Source organism: Ambystoma mexicanum, chromosome 10, assembly GCF_040938575.1.
Source record: "Ambystoma mexicanum isolate Mex_15411 chromosome 10, UKY_AmexF1_1, whole genome shotgun sequence".
Lineage (NCBI taxonomy): Eukaryota > Metazoa > Chordata > Amphibia > Caudata > Ambystomatidae > Ambystoma > Ambystoma mexicanum.
Window position 1 is genome coordinate 899,979,996 of NC_090932.1, and position 18,597 is coordinate 899,998,592.

Consider the following 18,597-nt stretch of genomic DNA (forward strand, 5'->3'; position numbering starts at 1 on the left):
GTGTTTATGCGAGCTAAGGAAAAATCCCTTTCCTCCCCTTGTCTGATTATCTATGTGTCCACCAAGCCAAGAACATCTAGGTCTTTTTTCAGTATGCATAAAGCTTGAGAGCATGCTGCTTTAGAATGGTCCAAAAGTTGACCCACCCACCCTCTTTCAGAATTAGGTCACATTCTACGTGAAGTGATATTTACCTGAGTAGGGCACACAGAAATATGTCCTGATGTACAATGGGGGTATATATAGATCCCAGAGTCACTTGATTCCGTATGATACTCTTTATCGGCACATACGGGCTCCAGGTCTCGCTTGATGTTTATAATTCTGAATAAGCACTTCTTTAGAAGTACAGACACTCCTGCCGTTTTAGTTCGACCCGATGCTGATTTGTACTGGATAGGTCATGCCCTTCAGCCTAAATTCGTCCTGATGTTAAATAAAAGATGGGTCTGCTGTATCAACAAAATATCGGCCGTCGGTCGCAACAAAAGGTGCACAAACTATACTTTTGTGAGGAGAGTTGAAGCCTCAGATATCAATAGTGAGGATCTTAACCATTTTCCCACATCCACCTGTTGTGTTCTAGTTTCCCCTCCCATTGTTCTCTTATTCGCACCCAGAGAATGGCACTCAATCAGGTGACTGGAAACGCATGCGTGAACTGCCAGTGTACACCCGTGTTTTCCCAGCCACCCTTGGTCCTTCCCCCAGGTGCCGCCATCTTAATTGTCAAGAGGCAACAGGGAGCCCCTCCCAGTTGCCTCCCCAAACCTCCCCCTCCACCTTCAAGATATCCTGCACCCTTCCCCCCATCCCCTTCCCGCCCTACTCACCCACTTACCCCCTCGACTGTAACCTTCTGCTTTGGTCGCGATGCTCTGTCCCGTCATTGACCACCGCCACAGAAATTGAAAAGGGACAGAGTCCCTATTCTATTTCTATGTCGGAGGCCATCTTTTTTCTGGAGCTTGGACTTGCACAAAATGCGCGGAGTCGTCTCCATTAAAAATAATATTTAAACTATTTGCACCTAGCGTGGTGGAGCCCCAGGTGTGAATAGCCGTAACCTTGTTGGATGGCGCAACTGCATGAGCCCTCGTGAAGGCCCTCACTTTGCTCAGGCCTGCTTAGGCTCGGGCTGGCAGCCCATTACAGGCCCTGTAGGATCCCCCTAACGCATGGGTGATTGCTGCAAGCACTTGAAACCCTTAATAGCCATCTCATCCCTTTTAGCGGGTCTGCACTCACTCTTACAATGGCGGTTGATTACTTACCTCCACCATTCCGGGACACCCCCTATCACCCTAAAGATAACCGCTCTGGCCCCTCTGAAAAGAATATGTATAAGTAACCGAACATTTAAACTGAACTTGTGACCCTTTTTTTCCATGTCTCTAAGTAGGCTCTAAAGTTCACTGTGAGCTTCCAACCGTTTTTGGACCAGTGTTACCGCATCTAGGTTCAACCACTAAAGCGGCTTTCCAATTTACAAGCAACTTGTCCCTTAATTCCTGTAATAAATCGGTCAAACAGTACCCAATTATGGGTTCTCTTGACAGGAGGTGTCTCTGGTACCATTTATCAACTTCACCAACTCCCAGATGGGAAACTTGCTTGCCGCCTTGTTACATCTGTGAAAGACCTGGGGCCGGGGCCCGGCTAGGGCTCTGTGATGGCAAGCAGCTTGTAGCCATCCTCAAGTGATACAACTCAATGCAGAGTCCCTTTCAATTCCACTTGTAAGGAACAGCCAGCAAAAACAGATGTTATCCTTCCAAAGTTTAGTGAAAGCCAGGTATTGTCTTTAGTGCCGTTCTTCTTTGCAGTATGGCGCCAGAGAAACCCTGAAACAAATGTGTGTGAGAGCCTCCAAAATCCAGGGCGCCTTGTTGTTGCGTAACTAACAGTAAAACTATAAAAGTAAAGGACTGGGATTTAAAAAGTATGCCCCTTTGGTTGCCATCAGTTCTCTCCAATTTTGGGCTGTCACAGTGAGCTCTGCCCAACACCATATATCAATCCGATTCTTCCGGGCGAAGACACTTGAAGATGTGGTGTAGAAGACTCGAGAGGTCATTCTCCTAGTTTCCCTCCTTTAAAAATGTCAGACGTACGTTTCCCCTTCTCGACCTGTTCAAGGTCTCTGCAATTCTTAGCCTTCTTGTTTGCTAGGCGAGTCATCAACTATGTCCTCCTGCATCTTGCGACCTGCGACGAATCCCTGGATGTCGTCACATCTCCCTTGGGGGAGCCCCAACCCATGAGGCCAAGGAGGTGAAGACGCTACCCTATAGTCCGCCTGGGGGTGGTACTCAGAGGGTGGATCTCATGTGGAGGGATCCCCCCTATGGGACTAGGGACAACTATCCTGGGAGAATTCGGTATGTCCACACAACACCACAACATCCCTCTGCCTCCTACCCTATACAGAGCACACTTGTTCCCCACAGTTCCATGTATTTGTGTAAGGTAGAAAACACAACCCTCATGAGAAATACTGAGACGAGGAAGAGTATTGACTACTTACCTGAGACACACTGGAAGACTGGGACGAGGAAGAGTCCAACTAACCCAGTACAAAATTAACCATGTCAATATTGAGACAAAGAAGTGCTGTGCAATACGGAATACCCCGTGGAACCAAAGTAAGTGTTCCAGTCAATATTTACATCGTATGAGCATAGAAAGTGAGGAGGGACTTGAAAGGGTATTCAACGCTCCATGGAGGAACCCAAAGATGTCACCCCTAGAGGAGCCAGGATTGTGAGAGCCAGAAAGCAGAGGGACTCCAAGACGGCGTCTGGGGCCTTACCGACCCACAGAAAAGCTCATTTACCATTCACAGAGGTCGGACGGCCCAGAAGGCTACAGGAGCCAACCTCCCGAAGGCAGAGACCGCAGAGCATCCCGTGCGAGGCAGACACGTTGCTGGCGAGGAGTAGAGGACTGCGGAGCCAACACTGCATACAGAAAGGCGAACAAAGCCTGCAGGAGCCTGAAAGGAGACAACAATGCTGCATACCACCCGGAGAGCATAGGCAAGACCCTCACACTAACCAGAGTTGCCGGGACGCGTGGAGGGGCTTTAGAAGGGTTAAAGAGAAACAAAAACTGAGTCTGGGATCCACACCCAATTGACAAGAGCATCACAATTCCTCTTCTTTGGCACAGTACCAGGCAAAGGGGTGAGCAAGGTTGATCCAAAAAGTCAGAAAGAGAAGCACAGGTCTGGGACCCGCACCCAATTGAGAAGAGCATCGCAAATCCTCTTCTGTGGCAGAGTACCTGGCAGGAAAGAGCCAGGTCTGCCAAAGGAAAGCAGCAGAAGCCTACGGGTCTGGGACCCAGATGAACAAACCAGTAAAACAAAGCGAAAGGAAGACCAAATCAGTAAAACAAGGTGAAAGGAAGCCAGGGGAAGGGAGTTAGCCCCCCCCTGGCATTGTGAACTTTGGTAAAGAGTCTAAGAAGGGCCTGGGGAAGGGAGACACTGGGGGTTGGAAATGGGGGATGAAGTCTTTTAACCCCTTCCATAAAAGCCTTAATCACTGGAATTTCTTTTCCTGAGAGGTGTTGTAAGCTGAAAGTGCAGCTAAGTGGACCTTTAGGGAATTGAAGACCAGAACGGAGTAGGTGAGTCAGGTACAAGACAATATGTGTTGGTGAGCAGTCAATGGGATTGATACTCTTGGAAGTGCACCAGATAACTTGCTTGTTCAGGTAATACATGGCCTTGGTGCTGTCCGTGAGGACGAGGACTGTCTTTCCCTGTAGGTGTGCTTGTAAGGCCTTCAGGGCTTTGAACACTGCCAGCAATTCCAACAGGTTTATGTGGTTGGATGCTACCGCTGGGGACCAAACGCTGTGTGCTGTCTGATGAAGGCGGTGAGCCTCCCACCCAGTCAGAGATGCATCCATGGTGAGTGTGGCTTCTACTGCGGGGGTGGTGAAAGTTTTCCCCTGCAAGAGGTTCTTCCTTGACCACCACTGCAGAGAGAACAAGGGCTGCCGAGACAACCACTAGATCGTCCCACTGTCTACTGGCCTGACACCACTGGCTCGAGAGCCACTCTTGCATGGGGCGCATGCACAAATGTGCGTGTGGGACTAGATAAATGCAGAAGGCCATCATCCCTAATAATTGCATGCATTTGCGTACGGTCAACTCTTGAATGGTGGGGAAGACAAGCCTGTCTTTGGTGCGAATTAGAGCCCCCAGAAATTGTTTGACTTGGCTGGGGTCTAGGCTGAACCTTTTCTTGTTGATCGAGAATCCCAGACTGAAGAGGAGATCTATTGTTTTCTGGGTATTTGTTAGGCATGTTCCATACAAATCCCCTGTTATTAGCCAGTTGTCGAGGTAAGGATAGACTGGGATGGAGTGTCTGCCCAGGTGAGCCGCTACTACCGCCAGTAACTTTGTAAACACCCTTGGGGGCTGAGGCAATGCCGAAGGGAAGGAATTTGAACTGATAGTTATTATCCTCACCATTAAGTACTTTCTGTGCGCTGGCAACATTGAAATATGAAAGTATGCATCTTTCATATCCAATGTGGCCATGTAACCCCCCTGTGTTAACAGTGGGAATACTTCCTGCAATGTTGTCATTCTGAACTTTTGTGTCTTGAGAAATGTTTTCGCTGGGCGCAAATCTAACACAGGGCGCATGGTGAGATCCTTTTTGGGACAAGGAAGTACAATGAATAAATACCCTTGTTCACCTGATGAATGGGGACGACTTCTATGGTGCCCTTTTCTTGAAGGATCTGCACTTCTTCCAGCAGGATCTGCAGGTGGGCTGGCGATAGACATGTGGATGTTGGTGGAGGGTAACGAGGTGGTCGGTGGAACTCGATACAGTAACCGTGGGCTATGGTCTTTAGCACCCACTGTCTGATGTGACCCCCCCTCCCATGCTTGAAGAAAAGATGTTAAACGTCCCCGACGGGGAGGTATGGGAGGAGACCCGGACTGTTGAGTCATTTCTGAGCGTAGGCCAGGGAGCCTCTAGGGGTGGAATTCCTACCCCTGCCTCTTCGCTGACCCCTTTGCTGGTATTGACCGGTGGCAGCTGCGCCTTGTCCAGAGGACCATGGCATACTCCCTGTTCCATACTGATTATGTGGGGAACCGGGAAAATATTGCCCCCAAAATGAGCTGCGAGAGTTAACCCCCCCCGACCCCCTGCTGTTGGTAAGGGCGAGCAGTAATTTGGTTAAGGGATTTAAGAGTCTCATGCTCTTTCGTCACTGTTTCTAGGGCATAGTCCACAGCTTTCCGAAACAAATTAGAGTCCTCCACTGGCTTGTATATAAGTGAGGCCTGGGTTTCTGGTTTCTACCCGGAGTTTTTCAGCAAGGTGTGCCTTTGGACAAGAGTGTCTGGGGCCAGGGTTCGCCCCGCCGTCTCAGCTGCATCCAACGTATTCTTGAGGATCTTATGGGTGACCTGCTTCCCTTCCGAAACAACCACCACCAGGCGTGATCATACCAGTTCTGGGACTTCCTGGAGACCCTCCTGAAGTAAATTCCACTGCATATCACTATAGCTTGAAAGAAGTGTAGTGTTATTAGCAATCCTGGTTGAATATGCTGCTGAGGTTGTGATGCGCTTGCTGAGGGTGTGCAACTTTTTACAGTTTTTGTCGAGGGGCTGTTCCGAAGTAGACAATGGCACCCCCGACCTTTTCCGGGTAGTAGTAACTGCTAGTGAGTCTGGAGAGGCATGCCCCCGGATGTACAACAGGTCAGAAGGGGAGGGGCAAAACATTTTCGACCCTAGGGTTAAAGGCCCTTGTCAGAGAAGGGGTCAGTAAAGAAGGTGCAATGCGCATCTTGACCGAGTTTAGCAGGGGGGGATTGCCTGACAAAGCGGTGGTTTTTCTTTTTGGATGTCTTCCACAAAGTCAGTATTCTGTACAGCCTCCTGAGTGGCAATCTGAAAATATTCTGCAGTCCTTTTTAGGATTGTATTGAATGCCATTTGATCATCAATGGGTGAAGCGTGTCTTGGTAGAGGCGAGGAGGGGATCAAGACAAAGTGCGTCTGGGTCAGGTGTTGGGGTCGGTGAAAGCCAAGGTGTTTCCTCAGCAGGCTGATCTCAGCACCAATCTGGACATGGGTCAGGTGAATCCTGCCAAAAAGGATTGTCTTGTTAGTCATAGGTATCCTCATAGACCTCTTCAGGTTCTGAGTATTCATAAACCTCTTCCTGTGGAATCTGGCTGGAGAGTTTCTGTACCTTTGGAAGACTAGGGCAGGAATCCTCCTCCCTAGGCCTCTTAGGGTTAAAATAGTTGGCAGAGAAGTCCACAAATGTAGACAGCTTCTCCATACACTTTTCAAAACTAACCCTGATCCATGGAGATGACCCAGAAGGGTCAGGAGGCGAGAAGGGCTCTTCTGGAGAAAGGGTGACCCTTGAGGGGCTGGTCTTGTCAGCCAGAGTCTTGGAGAGGGGCTGGGACCCCTCTGAATACTCCCCTCGACGAGAGGATGTCGTTTTTGGCTCATTTGCAGCCCAAATGATATTAGCAAGACTCTTGCGTAGTACTGGCGGGTTCAGGAGAGATTTCGGCGTGCCTGTAGGCATTGCTGAGGTCTTCGGCACAGCCAAAATCTCTGTGGCGGACGCGCTCTTAGACGGCCTTGTGTGTTGCATGCCCGGACGCATGCCGAGATGTCAGATGCGGCGAGGGCGGCTGATCCAAGGGAGTCTTCGACAGGCCTGTTGGCACCTGTTGCTTCCTCAACGTATCCGTCGGGGGAACGTGTGGCGTTGCGTGCTTATCCTTTTGTGGTACGGGTGCGCCCCTTTCGCCCAGATGTAGCTTCCCCATAGCAGTACCGGTGGCCTGCCTGATGGGCTGGGGACGGGCAATTGGTAACCAGACGGTTCCTCAGCTAAGTCTATGGCCTCCATATCGGAGCCATGGCTGCCGCTTGAGTCCTCATCATGAAGCGCCTGCGAAGACGGGGGAACTACCTTCGGCCTGCTGCATGGCATAGGCTGCCCACCGCTTCGTCTGCCAATCTTTTAGCGTCTTCAGACGAAAAAGTTGGCGGGACTTGCAGGATTGCTCGTCGTGATCACAAGGCAGACACTCGTTACACTTTCGAAGAGTGTCCTTCCACGGGTACTTTCCGTTACATGACAAACGGAACTTAGAGGGAGTCCTCTCCATAGTAGAGGTAAAGGGCGGCAGCCAGACAAAAAAGGAAAAGAGAGGGGAAAAGGAAATGCATTCTTAAAGAATCGAACCCATGGGCCCCACTCTCCCTACTCTTTAGGTCTGGCCGGAGGGATGAGGCCATGCGGTCGACAGTGTCGACCGAAGCACCAGTCGCCGAAAGTCATAGATGTCTCCAGCGTAGGGGTCGACAGCAGTCGTCAAAGAAGAAGGTCGAAGACTAAGACGACCAACGGTTGTGGGACAAAGTAGTTCTAAGTTTTGCAATAATTCTCTTACGAGCTACGCTGGGCAGAAAAAAACAATCTGAGGGACCTCGACACGTGAGAGATTTCGGGTACACTACACGTCACGCTAGGGATAGTGTCATAAGCACGCCCATGACGACGTCCCCCTTTCAATCCTGGAAAGAAAGATGCACTACTCTGTGATTACCACTAGATGTGGGACTATCTGCACAGCATGTGATTCTAAGCAGATTACCAAGCATCAGAAATATTAATTATAGTGCATATTTTGAGTACCCAATGCAATAAAAAGAAAGGAATTACTAATAACTTGGCTTATACGATGAATTTGCACGGCTACAGATAAGAAAACGAGATTGGTACTGAAAGTTTGTCACACGGAACGACATAGGTTTGTGAGGGGCATGAGAAGGGCTAGGGAGGGAAATATAAGTTTATGGGAGTGGTGGGACCATGACCGGAGGAGAGCGGCACCTGGTGAGTGACTTTGAGGGCAGGGAATCCTTTTTATTCTTGCCATTTTTCCCAGATAACCACGGCTATCTGATGACTACAGATAACCTCGTCTATCAGTAGTACATGCCCTTTAAACCCGTGGTTATGGGGGAAACGTTATTAAAAACAAATTATATATTTTTACAGCTACAGCGAAGTAGGAGTTGAAAAATCTATAGCAGTAGACGAAGGCCTTGGCTAGAGGCCTGGTAGTGTTGTAAAATATACATTGGGCACGGCCAGTGGGTGTGGCCAAAGGCCATGGTTGGTGGCCTGGTAGTGTTGTAAAATATACAGTGGGCACGGTCTAACACCGTTGGCCATGGCATTAGTGGCTTGGTAATGTTGTAAAATATACAATGGCCGAAGGCTGTGGCAACTGGCCATGGCTAGAGGCCTGGTAGTGTTATAAAATATACAGTGGGCACAGCCAGTGGGTTTAGCCAAAGGCCATGGTTGGTGGCCTGGTAATGCTGTAAAATATACAGTGGACACGGCCAAATGCCATGGCCCATGGTGCAAAAAAACAATGGTTTAACAAAACCCTTGAAATAATAAAGTTTAGTTAAGTTGACCAAATTTATCACAACAAAACCCCTGAAATTCAGCACATTCGGGAAGTCATGAACGGCTTCACTCAGCGCGTTCCCATTGCTAAGCTCAAGAACACATGTTTTATAAGAGAAGGGATTCACAATAACATACAAAATGGCATTATAGGGGACATCAATTGGAGAGCGCCGAGTTAAGCCAGTCATGACTTCCCGAAAGCACTATATTTCAGGGGTTTTACAGCTGGAAGGTGCCTGCCTTCCTCTCTAAGACACGCTGTGCAGTCTTTCATTGCTTTCTTTCCAGGGAGTGGGAGGGGTTCGGCATCTTCTGCTCTTAAGCAGACCGATTGCCTCCTCCCTCGAAAACCTATGCAGGTACAGCTGTGTCGGCTGCTTTGTGATCCTTTAGTTTTAAATTATATTAATTTCATTTTAGTTTGTTTGAGTCAGGCAGGTGACTGGACGCCAAATACATTTTATTCTGGTTCCATTTTACTTTTGTTGTTTTTTACTTTATTTTACTTTATTTCTGCATATTGGTTTCCTTGTATCGCCGTGCGTACGACTGGAGGGTGCCTGGCTTTTGTGCAGTCTTTCATTGCTTTCTTTTCTGGGAGTGGGATGGGTTTTGCTTACGCGATAGTATGTGTATCCAAAAGGGAAGGCCATACTGTCAGCGCAGCAGACTGGTGCAGCGGTCGAGAGACTCACGCGCCGAAGTTGAGCCCATCTGGACCCATCAGACCTCAGACGGCTTATGGGCAGTACCATTTATGGGCCCGGGTCATATTCGTGTGACTTCTTGCTTAGTTTAGCTCCAGCAGTCACTTCCTTTCCCCCTAATTGGATCTACCAATCAGCCGACTGTATATCCCCCCCCACCAACTACTGACTCTCAGGTAAAGTGTTTGTTATTTAATGCTCGTTCTTTGCCAGCACTTGCCATGTCGTGCCATGACTTACTATCTGATCATGGCCCGGAATTGGTGTTTATTACAAAAACTTGGTTAAAAGATAGCTCGGGACCTCATTTGCTGCAGACTCTACCCGCCAATTATATTATTCTTAGGCTAGACAGACCCTCGGATAGGCCAGGCGGAGGGGTTGCTTTAATTTATCGTTCCACCTTAAAGTGCACGATATTGGCACTGGATCATAATCTAAGAATGGAGGCCTTGTTAATTATTTTCTCTGTTTCAGCATCCAGAACCTTATATTTTGTACTATTATATCGCCCTCCTTCTAGTGATACTGATTTTATTCCAACTTGTATTGATTTTGATTCAGATCTTGGACTTTGTTACCCAGATCTAACTGTTCTAGGGGATTTCAATCTCCAAGCAAATACCCCTACAGATTTACAGGCGGTCAGTTTTGTTCCGCACTGCAGGATCTGAATTTATATCAGATAATCACTGATCCTACTCCCATATCTGGCAATACTTTAGATTGGCTTCTAACATCAGTAGATCAAGCAGTTTCCTTTCGCCCTTTCTCTGTGTTATGGAAAGATCATTTTATTATTTCATTTTTGCTTAAGTTTAACTTACCCTTAGGCCTGCCTCGTGCTCCATTCCCTCTGTATCGGAGCTGGCGCTCAGCCTCATTGTCTGACATTTCTGCACTTACAAATAAAACTTGTACTATTCCCTTGCCTCTGAACCTTTCATTACTTGCTGATGCTTTTTTGACTACAGCCGAGGCTTTAGCTCCATTGAAAGTCTGAAAGTCACGGAGTGGTCCATCAGAGCTATGGTTTACCCCGCAGTTGGCTATTCTTTGTCAGGCTCGAAAACAGGCTGAATGCAAATGGCGTTCAACCCATTGACATGCCACTAAAATCTCTTTGCGAAGGGCTACTGCTACTTATCAATATGCTATCAGAGGCAAAGCATCTCTTTTACGCCAATCAGATGGAGTCAGCTAGTAGTCAATCTAAGGAGCTATTTAAGATTTTAAAAATCTTGCTATCGGACCCCCATTCAGCGAGTTCCACTGTGCTGTCCCAGACACCATGCGATTCCCTCTCCTTTTTTGGAAGGGGGAGAACATTTAAAATATTTATGCACAGATTGCATCGTCTGTCTACAGTCATCTAATACTTTTACTTTTCAGAGCAGGGCTCTGCTAGCCAACTCTTGGTCTACTTTTCCGAGGTTTGCCTTGGTTGACATTTTAAATGCGACTAATGGATTGAAGTCAGTATCTCCAATGGATGCCATTCATTTGTCGGTTTTAAAGGTTATAATGCCTGACATTGCTCCTGTATTTACTGAGGTAATGAACCATTCTTGCTCATCTGGTTCGATTCCCTTTACTCTTAAGCATGCTTTGGTGATCCCCCTCTTGAAAAAACCGTCACTGGATTCTTCTCTTCCTGGACATTTTCATCCCATCTCAAATCTGCCATTTCTTATGAAACTTTTGGAATCCTTAGTTTCTCCTCTGGGGTTTTTCGCCCAGGCAGAGGGACTGAGTCTGTTTTAGCTTCAGTTCTTGATGATTTAACTCTAGTTGCTGATCAGGGTGGAGTAAGCAGGCTGATTATTTTAGATCCATCAGCAGTTTTCGATACAGTTGATCATTCTATACTCCTTTCCCGGTTGGCCTCTGCCGGGATCTCAGGCACTGTTTTAAATTGGTTTTCTTCGTTTCTCTCTGATCATTCTCAAACTCTTTCTTTGCGTCTCTATTGTTTTGCTACTACTATTTGTTGTGGGGTGCCTCAGGGTTCAGCACTCTCCCCTTCGCTATTCAATGTGTATATCCAATCGTTGATTTTTCTTATTCAGTCCTATGAATTTAGATGTTTTAGTTATGAGGACGATATGCAGATTCTAAAGCGTCTCGATCCAGCTCGGGAGGAAACCACGGAACGCTGTCGATCCTGTTTAAACACAGTCAATGTCTGGATGAGTGACAATTGGCTGCGTTTAAAAGGGGGAAAACAGAGGTTCTTTTAGTTGGGCCCCCTGCTTCTGTCGCGCTCTGGACATCAGTTTTTTGGCCCCCTTCATTGGCCTGCTCCCTACAACGGTCGATATGGTAAACACCTTGGTTTCCGCCTTACTGCCTCTATCGGCTGAGGAATAAATTTGCTCTGTGTACCAGAGAGGTTATTTTAAACTACAGTTGTTATGCAAAATGCTTCCATTTCTCCCGATTCACCTTCACCCTCACCCTCCGGTGGTTTATTTTATATCTGAATCTTTGGATTATTGTAATTCCCACTACTCATCCCAACCTGCCCATTTGTTACAGAGTCTTCAGATTCTCCAGAATTCTTCACATCAAGCACATATTTCGCCTGGCCTTTACATCCTTCATTGGCTCCCGGTTACTAAGTGTATTGAGTTTAAAATTCTGTGCTTGGTACATAGAGCCTTTTATGAATAAGTTTGTTCATTACATCCCTGCACAGGCACTACGGTCCTCCGATGCTCGATAGATTACGGTTCCTCGTTTTAAACGGGCTAGACCTGGGGGTTGCTGCCTTTTAGTGATTGGTGCACGACTTTGGAAAAAATTACCATTGTCTCTTCGGTCCATGGAACATCCACTGTCTTTTCGTTGTGCCGTGAAAACGTCTGTTCCAAGCTAGTTTTCTTTCTTTTTGCAGTTATATTTCTCCTTACTCTTTTTTTCTCCTGCTGTCGATTCTAGTACCAGGATGCCTCTGTTTGTGACTGCGCTTTATAAGTAATTATTCATTAATTCATTGGTTACGATAAATTTGGTCAACTTAACTAAAGTTTAACATTTTTTAATTGAATATATGTCAAGAAACTAAATTATAACACTGTTAATTTGAAATTCACAGAGACTCATAGTGAGTTTGAAATAGTGTTTCTTGATGTCAATGTAGAATTATATGGCAATGGTATTCATACACCAGCTCTAGCCTTCTGTTGCATGCTACCAGTAGTCAACATGCCAGCTGTAGGAACAGTATTCCTTAGGGGGAATTTATGAGATACTGTCGCAATTGCTCCAACTTGATCCAATTTGAGGATTGCTGTTCTGTAGCTCATCATTTTGTGTCACAGGGATTTCAAAAGGAGTGATTGAAAATGCCTACGTGAAGGCCAGAAATGTGCAGAGGGATCATCTGTTAAATGATAACAGGAAAACAAATGAGTGATAATGATGGATCTCGTTTGTGACTTACTGTGGTGCCTCTCAACAAATCAGGAAGATAATTTAGAGACACTGGCATGTCCTTAGGATGGACAAGGATTGATCATCTTTGCGATCTTTCCATCCTTGTCTTATTTTCAGGAGATCTTCATTGTTGAAAGACAAATTGGTCTATAGTTTTTTTTTATCCCAAATTAATATAAGATCAATGGCGAGTTCATGGCTGTCACAAGTCACATGTTTTCATAAGTACCAGAGAATTATGTACTCCTGCAGTTTCACAGCATACATGTGTTCCTCCTGTAAAAGGTACATTGCAAATTTTGCAGCATCACATTATATACAATACCATGTTTGTGGTGTATGTATTTAATTGTCCATGCAATAAATGGTATGTCAGCAGTACCACCTGCAAGCTCACAATTCAAATTTTGCAACATCTTAGAGCTATCAGGACAGTGGACTCTTCATATCCTATGGCTAAACATTTCCAGGAACATCAGGTCAGTAATGAGCTTTTAACTTTTTTTGAAATTGACCATGCACCTAAACATCCTCGTGAAGGCGATAGAACTTTAAAACTTCGGCAATTGGAGACCAAAATGATTTTGGATTTGGACACCAAAATTCCTCATGGGCATAACATTGATGAGGAACTGTGTACCTTTATTGGTGTCTAATCATGAACTTCGCTATTGTATGCTTTTTTCAATTCCTTTTTTGGTCTTTTGATTTTCTAAATATATTCAATGTGATGGTTTAAAGTCTTTTCTTTATGGGAGCATATTGCTTCCATTTTATACATATCAGCTGGATTGTTTTTTAAAAAGGTTTCTGTATATTTGCACAACCGAAACCATGCACTTTATGTATGCATTTGGTTTCTATGAATGGTCCTTCTCAACATGTTACAAACTAAAGCAAGTGAATTGTTTTTAAATTGTTGTAACACGTTAACGTTTTTTAACTTCGTAGATTAATTTAGTGAGTTTTTCTACATGAAATTCTGTGTAAAATCTTTGTTAAATATAGAGGTTAAAGGTTATTGTTTTAACCAAATAAAAAATAGCTGCTATTTAAACATTAGGATCATTTGTGATTCTTATTTGAGACTGATTTGTGAATAACTGTGGCTCTTGGTTGGTCTTGCTGCTAAATATGTATTTGCACTATATCATATTTTGTCAATTTAGTATTTAGATTAATTCAGCTTTATTATTGGGAATATTCTTAATGGTGTTTTATATTGTATATTAGTTTGTCTGTTTTAACAATGTTTGCGTCAACAGTGTTGGTATTGTCATAGGCACTTTGCCATGATTGTTTTAGACCTTGTGAATTTACGAATGTCTTTGATATTGACCAATTGTGTCAATAATATGAAAAAGCAGCTGTTTCCCCCAAAATTCTATTGCTAATAACTTTGGACTTACTTAATGGATTTGGATGACATTTTTAAAAACGCAGTGTTTGTCAAGGGCTTGCCCAAATTGCAGACTTTGGGAACAGCAACGTTATAAATTTTCGAACAGACATAGCGAGAAAATCACTGGCCAGAATTGGACCAAATAAGAAATAACTTGGGGACAAATCGACCCCCCCAAACTGGACATTTTGGGAACAATTTGTTAAAAAATGAAAAAGCTATTAAGAAAACATAAAAACACAGTTTTCTTGAACAGTACAGTACAGTTTTTGAACGGCCGTAGCACGAAAACAGCGGAGCAGATATGGACCGAATGAGAAACATTTGGGCACAAAGCATTGACTTAATTTCCCCAACTGGTTTTGGTGTACAGCTATCCAGTAGCTCTTAAAATATTCAACAAGACATGGAGGTGCCCCATGTTGCTTACAACCTTATCGGTTTTGGTGCTTTGCAGTAAAGGCATTTTGCAAATGAAAAGCCGTAATTTCTATTTTGCTCAATGCAAGTGATTCCCGCAATATTACCAGAAGCCGTGAATGAAAGAACTCAAAGTGCTATTTGGAGAAGAAAAAATTATGCCATCAAACTTTGGAATGAACTCCCCATGACCTTACAGAGTGTAATAACATTCTCGACTTCAAAAAAAGAAAACTATTGGTACAACATGTACAGTGGCCACAGCCATGGCTAGTGGGCCCTGAGGAAACTAAGGTATAGCAAAACCCTTTAAATTCAGTGAAAAACGTGTTGTTAACGCATTGTTAAGAGTTGAGGTTGATCAGATTGAACAAGACAAAACCCCTGAAATTCAGCACTCGCATTTCAATCAACTCCACCTCCGAGAAGAAAATGCGTCACACAAAGCAAACAGTGAAAGGGGGGTAATGGCAAGGTGAGGGTCAGGGAGGAACAAAGCAATTGATGGGGTAGGGTGGACTATGGAAAGAGGAGGGGGCATTTTCTGCGTGCCTGTGCGGACAGTGAAGAGTTTGGGATTTTTGAGTGTTATAGGGTGAATACTGCAGGCATGGGAAGTTCTATGTGATGACATCTCCTAGGCAGGGGGTAATGGGTCTCGGTGCGAAGTCATGGCTAGTGGGCCTGTGAGGAGTCGGGAATAAAACTCGGACACAGGTTAGCCATGTTTTTGGTTAAAGACTTTTATTGAAAATAAAAGGGCTTGGGGAAATGCCTCTCTGACGTGCTCCAAGAGGAATATTCCTACTCAAACCAAAACTAAGAATCTGTCCGTCAGAATTTTCAAAATGAAAATTGTCTTGTCTCCAAAGTTCTATTCGGACCCTCACACTAAAACTAAACTCCATGGTGACACGGGAAATGTCTTTAACCTTGGAAGGTTTTGAAAAGTGTTCACAAAAGAAGAATAACTGGCTTCAACAAAAGTTCTGCAAGGATATAGGTCCTTGCTCCACAGGATGGCTCCCTTCCCCATGATTCCTATTCGTTCTCTGAACATTCACATTCAACACTTCCTTGTGCCTTTCTTGGCCCACAACAATGTTGACGTAAAAACCTGTCTTGACTTTACAATTATATCTCTCTTGAACATGTAGCTCATACAAACTTTTCCTTGTCCTGATGTTCCTTCTCAGGACCTCTTGATTGAACACAATCCTTCACTTTTATGAAGACAGTTCTGGTTGCCTGGTATACCCTCCTGCCAGGCTTTCTTATTTTCACACACTTGTGATGGCTACCTGGTATACTCTGCTGCTAGGGTTTCTTATATTCAAATGGGCGCTTTGCCCTTTTCCATAGACTCACACACACTTTGTTTGCAAATATATCCTCTGAATATATTATCCGGTCCTGGGTTTTCCTATGTTCGCACAATTCACATCTATCTCCTCATAAGGGTTTTAATTGCAATTTATTTCCCCCTTTTAATGTTCAGTTCATTCACTCTTTTTCTCTCACTTGCCTGTTTTTCATTCCCTTGCTTTCGGCATGACCGCTGACACGCCCCGGGGTCCCCACGGACTGTGGGAAGACTAACCGGCTTTCGTTGGCATTGCTGTCTGCTCCTGCGGTCAGACAGAGAAGCGCTTTCATTTGCTTCCTTCTCGTGACTGCTTCTGCCTGGTTTCTTCTATGGTCTTTCGGCTTGCACTTCCAGCATCTGCTTTACTCCGGGCTCTGATAAGGAAAGCGCTGCTCTTGATCACCTACGAACACGCAGGAGTCCCTTGCTGGCTCCTGGCATTACTGCAGCATGTCTTCCTCTCGCAGAAGCCTTCTCCTTCAATGGTGAGCCACAGGGCTCCACCCCGCTGGTAATCGCCCTTCGGTATCCTCAACCATACAGAGAGACGCATCGCTCTCCCGCTAGTAGCAGACATTGATGTCCTGCTTCACTTGCCTTTTAAACTTCCCGAGCACAGGTGCGTATGAGCAACCACTAGAATGCTCACTGTGCTTGTGGCTTTCCTCTTCCTTGTCCCAGTACTTTGGTCATTCTGGGAAAGGAGTCCAGTTTTTGTAATTGATTCGGAAGACTTCAATAAACTTTTTCAGTAGTCTTAAATGCTGAATTAGTCTTAAATAAATGGTAGGTGGAATTGGAGAGGGTGATCTATCTATTTTTCATGGGAGAAGGAGTGGGCGTATAACACTAGGAGATGAGGGTATTAGATATGGGAGGGTTATTTCCAGGAGAAAATAGGGGATACCATGTCTCACCCAATGAAGCCATGACAATACCCAGGGGGTTGTCTCCCCCATGTGATCCTCCCTCATAGTTGCCCGCAGGGTCAGGATCAGGTAGTGACTGCTGTCCCGTGGTCACATGGGGGGAGGTCACATACGGGAAATCAGTGATTACTCCACCAGATTCAACACAGGGCCCCAAAGAAACCTATTGGTGCAACATGTACAGTGGTCATAGCTAAAGGCCATGGCTAGAGAACACCAAAGAAATCTATTGCTGCAAAACGACTGGCCACGGCTGAAGGCCATGGCTAGTAGGCCCCAAAGAAACCTACTGGTGCAACATGTACAGTGGTCATGCCGAAGGCGATGGCTAGTGGGCCCCAAACACCCTACTGGTGCAAAATGTACAGTGTACACAGCCGAACGCAGTGGCTGAAGGCAATGGCCAGAGGGCCCCGAAGAAACTATAGTATAACAAAACCCTTAAAATTCAGTGAAAAAAAAAATGTTCTTAGAAGAGTTAAGGTGATCATATTTAATGAAAAATACGTAGCAACAAAACCTTTGAAAGTCAGTGAAAATAAAGTCAGCAATCGCATTTCAAGCAAACCATCTGTACAAACACTTCTGAGGTGCCATTATAGCACCAAAAACGCCCTCACAAAAAAAGCATGGGATATTAGCTTTGTACTACACAGGTGCAGTGCAGGAATCAACATTTCTGGGAGGCATTTTAGAATTAATCTTTGCCACTCTGCAGCTTAGGTTATAAAGTGACAAGACTAGACTGATTAATGTAACACGGACACACTGTTCAGTTGAGGCTACATCCTTTCTAAAAGAAAGCCCAGGACCATATTGTATCACTGCACTACATAGATAATATAACAACTTAAGCTGTATATAACATAGGCACTAAATGTATCTTATAGACCTCCCCACCCTTATAATTGATACCTTGACTGATGTTTTCATGTCAACTCTATAAACAAAGTGCCTTTTAGAAGAACTAAAGCTGGAAAATTGACAAAATAAATATACTTCTGATAGCAGGACATAATTCCAATGAAATCTGACTGCTTAACATCCATTCATGTGTATATTATTAAATGGTCATTCTGGATTACATCAAAAACAGAAATAATTCTAGAACAAACAACTGCGTTAGAACATACAGTGTCTTGGTCTTTGTCCCTGGGAACACCACAAAAACCTGCAAACATGTCAGAAACCTGGAAATGCTCGAATCCGCCCTCTCCCACCTCCCCTTTCAAATGAGGGATTATCAGGAACGCCGACCATTAAACTAGATTAATTAAAATACTATTAGCGCAAAATGTACAGAAAACAAATCATTAATGCTAGCAACAGTATCTGGTCAATGCATCGACTGGCAAACCGTCGAATCACATACCACTGAAAAAAATGCCTCGACAATAAAGGGTTTAGTTACATTATTTTGGGTTTTAAAGGTTAAAAAAAAAAAGGGGAGGGGGGTTAGGAGCGGTTACGCCCCATTAAAAAAAAATGTTAAAAAAAATGCATTTGATGCTCTTTTTGTCGATGCATTTTTTTCCAATGGTATGGCATTCAACGGTTTGGCAGTCGATGCAATGGCTATGAACCCTAGCAACAGTACGTTTTCACTTCCACTATTCCAAAAACTATAAACTTTGGCCTACAAAAAAAAGGATAGTCAATCAGTTAAAGACATGAAATCAGGCCATATTAGTCGCAGTAACAATTCATAGATGTTACTAGAGCCAAGATCCTGTATATTTAAGCAATCAATTTACAGATTGGACATAATGCACCAACAAAGTAGGCAACTGATATTTAACGCCTCAAACAAATAAAGACTCTCCGTTTGAGC

General features: G+C 44.8%; 1 protein-coding gene across 7 annotated transcripts in view; it reads right to left on the reverse strand.

The window, feature by feature from the left end:
* The window catches only part of ATP11B (ATPase phospholipid transporting 11B (putative)), a 1,683,501-nt gene that overhangs the window by 1,240,208 nt on the left and 424,696 nt on the right, over nucleotides 1–18,597 (reverse strand). The window lies entirely within an intron of this gene.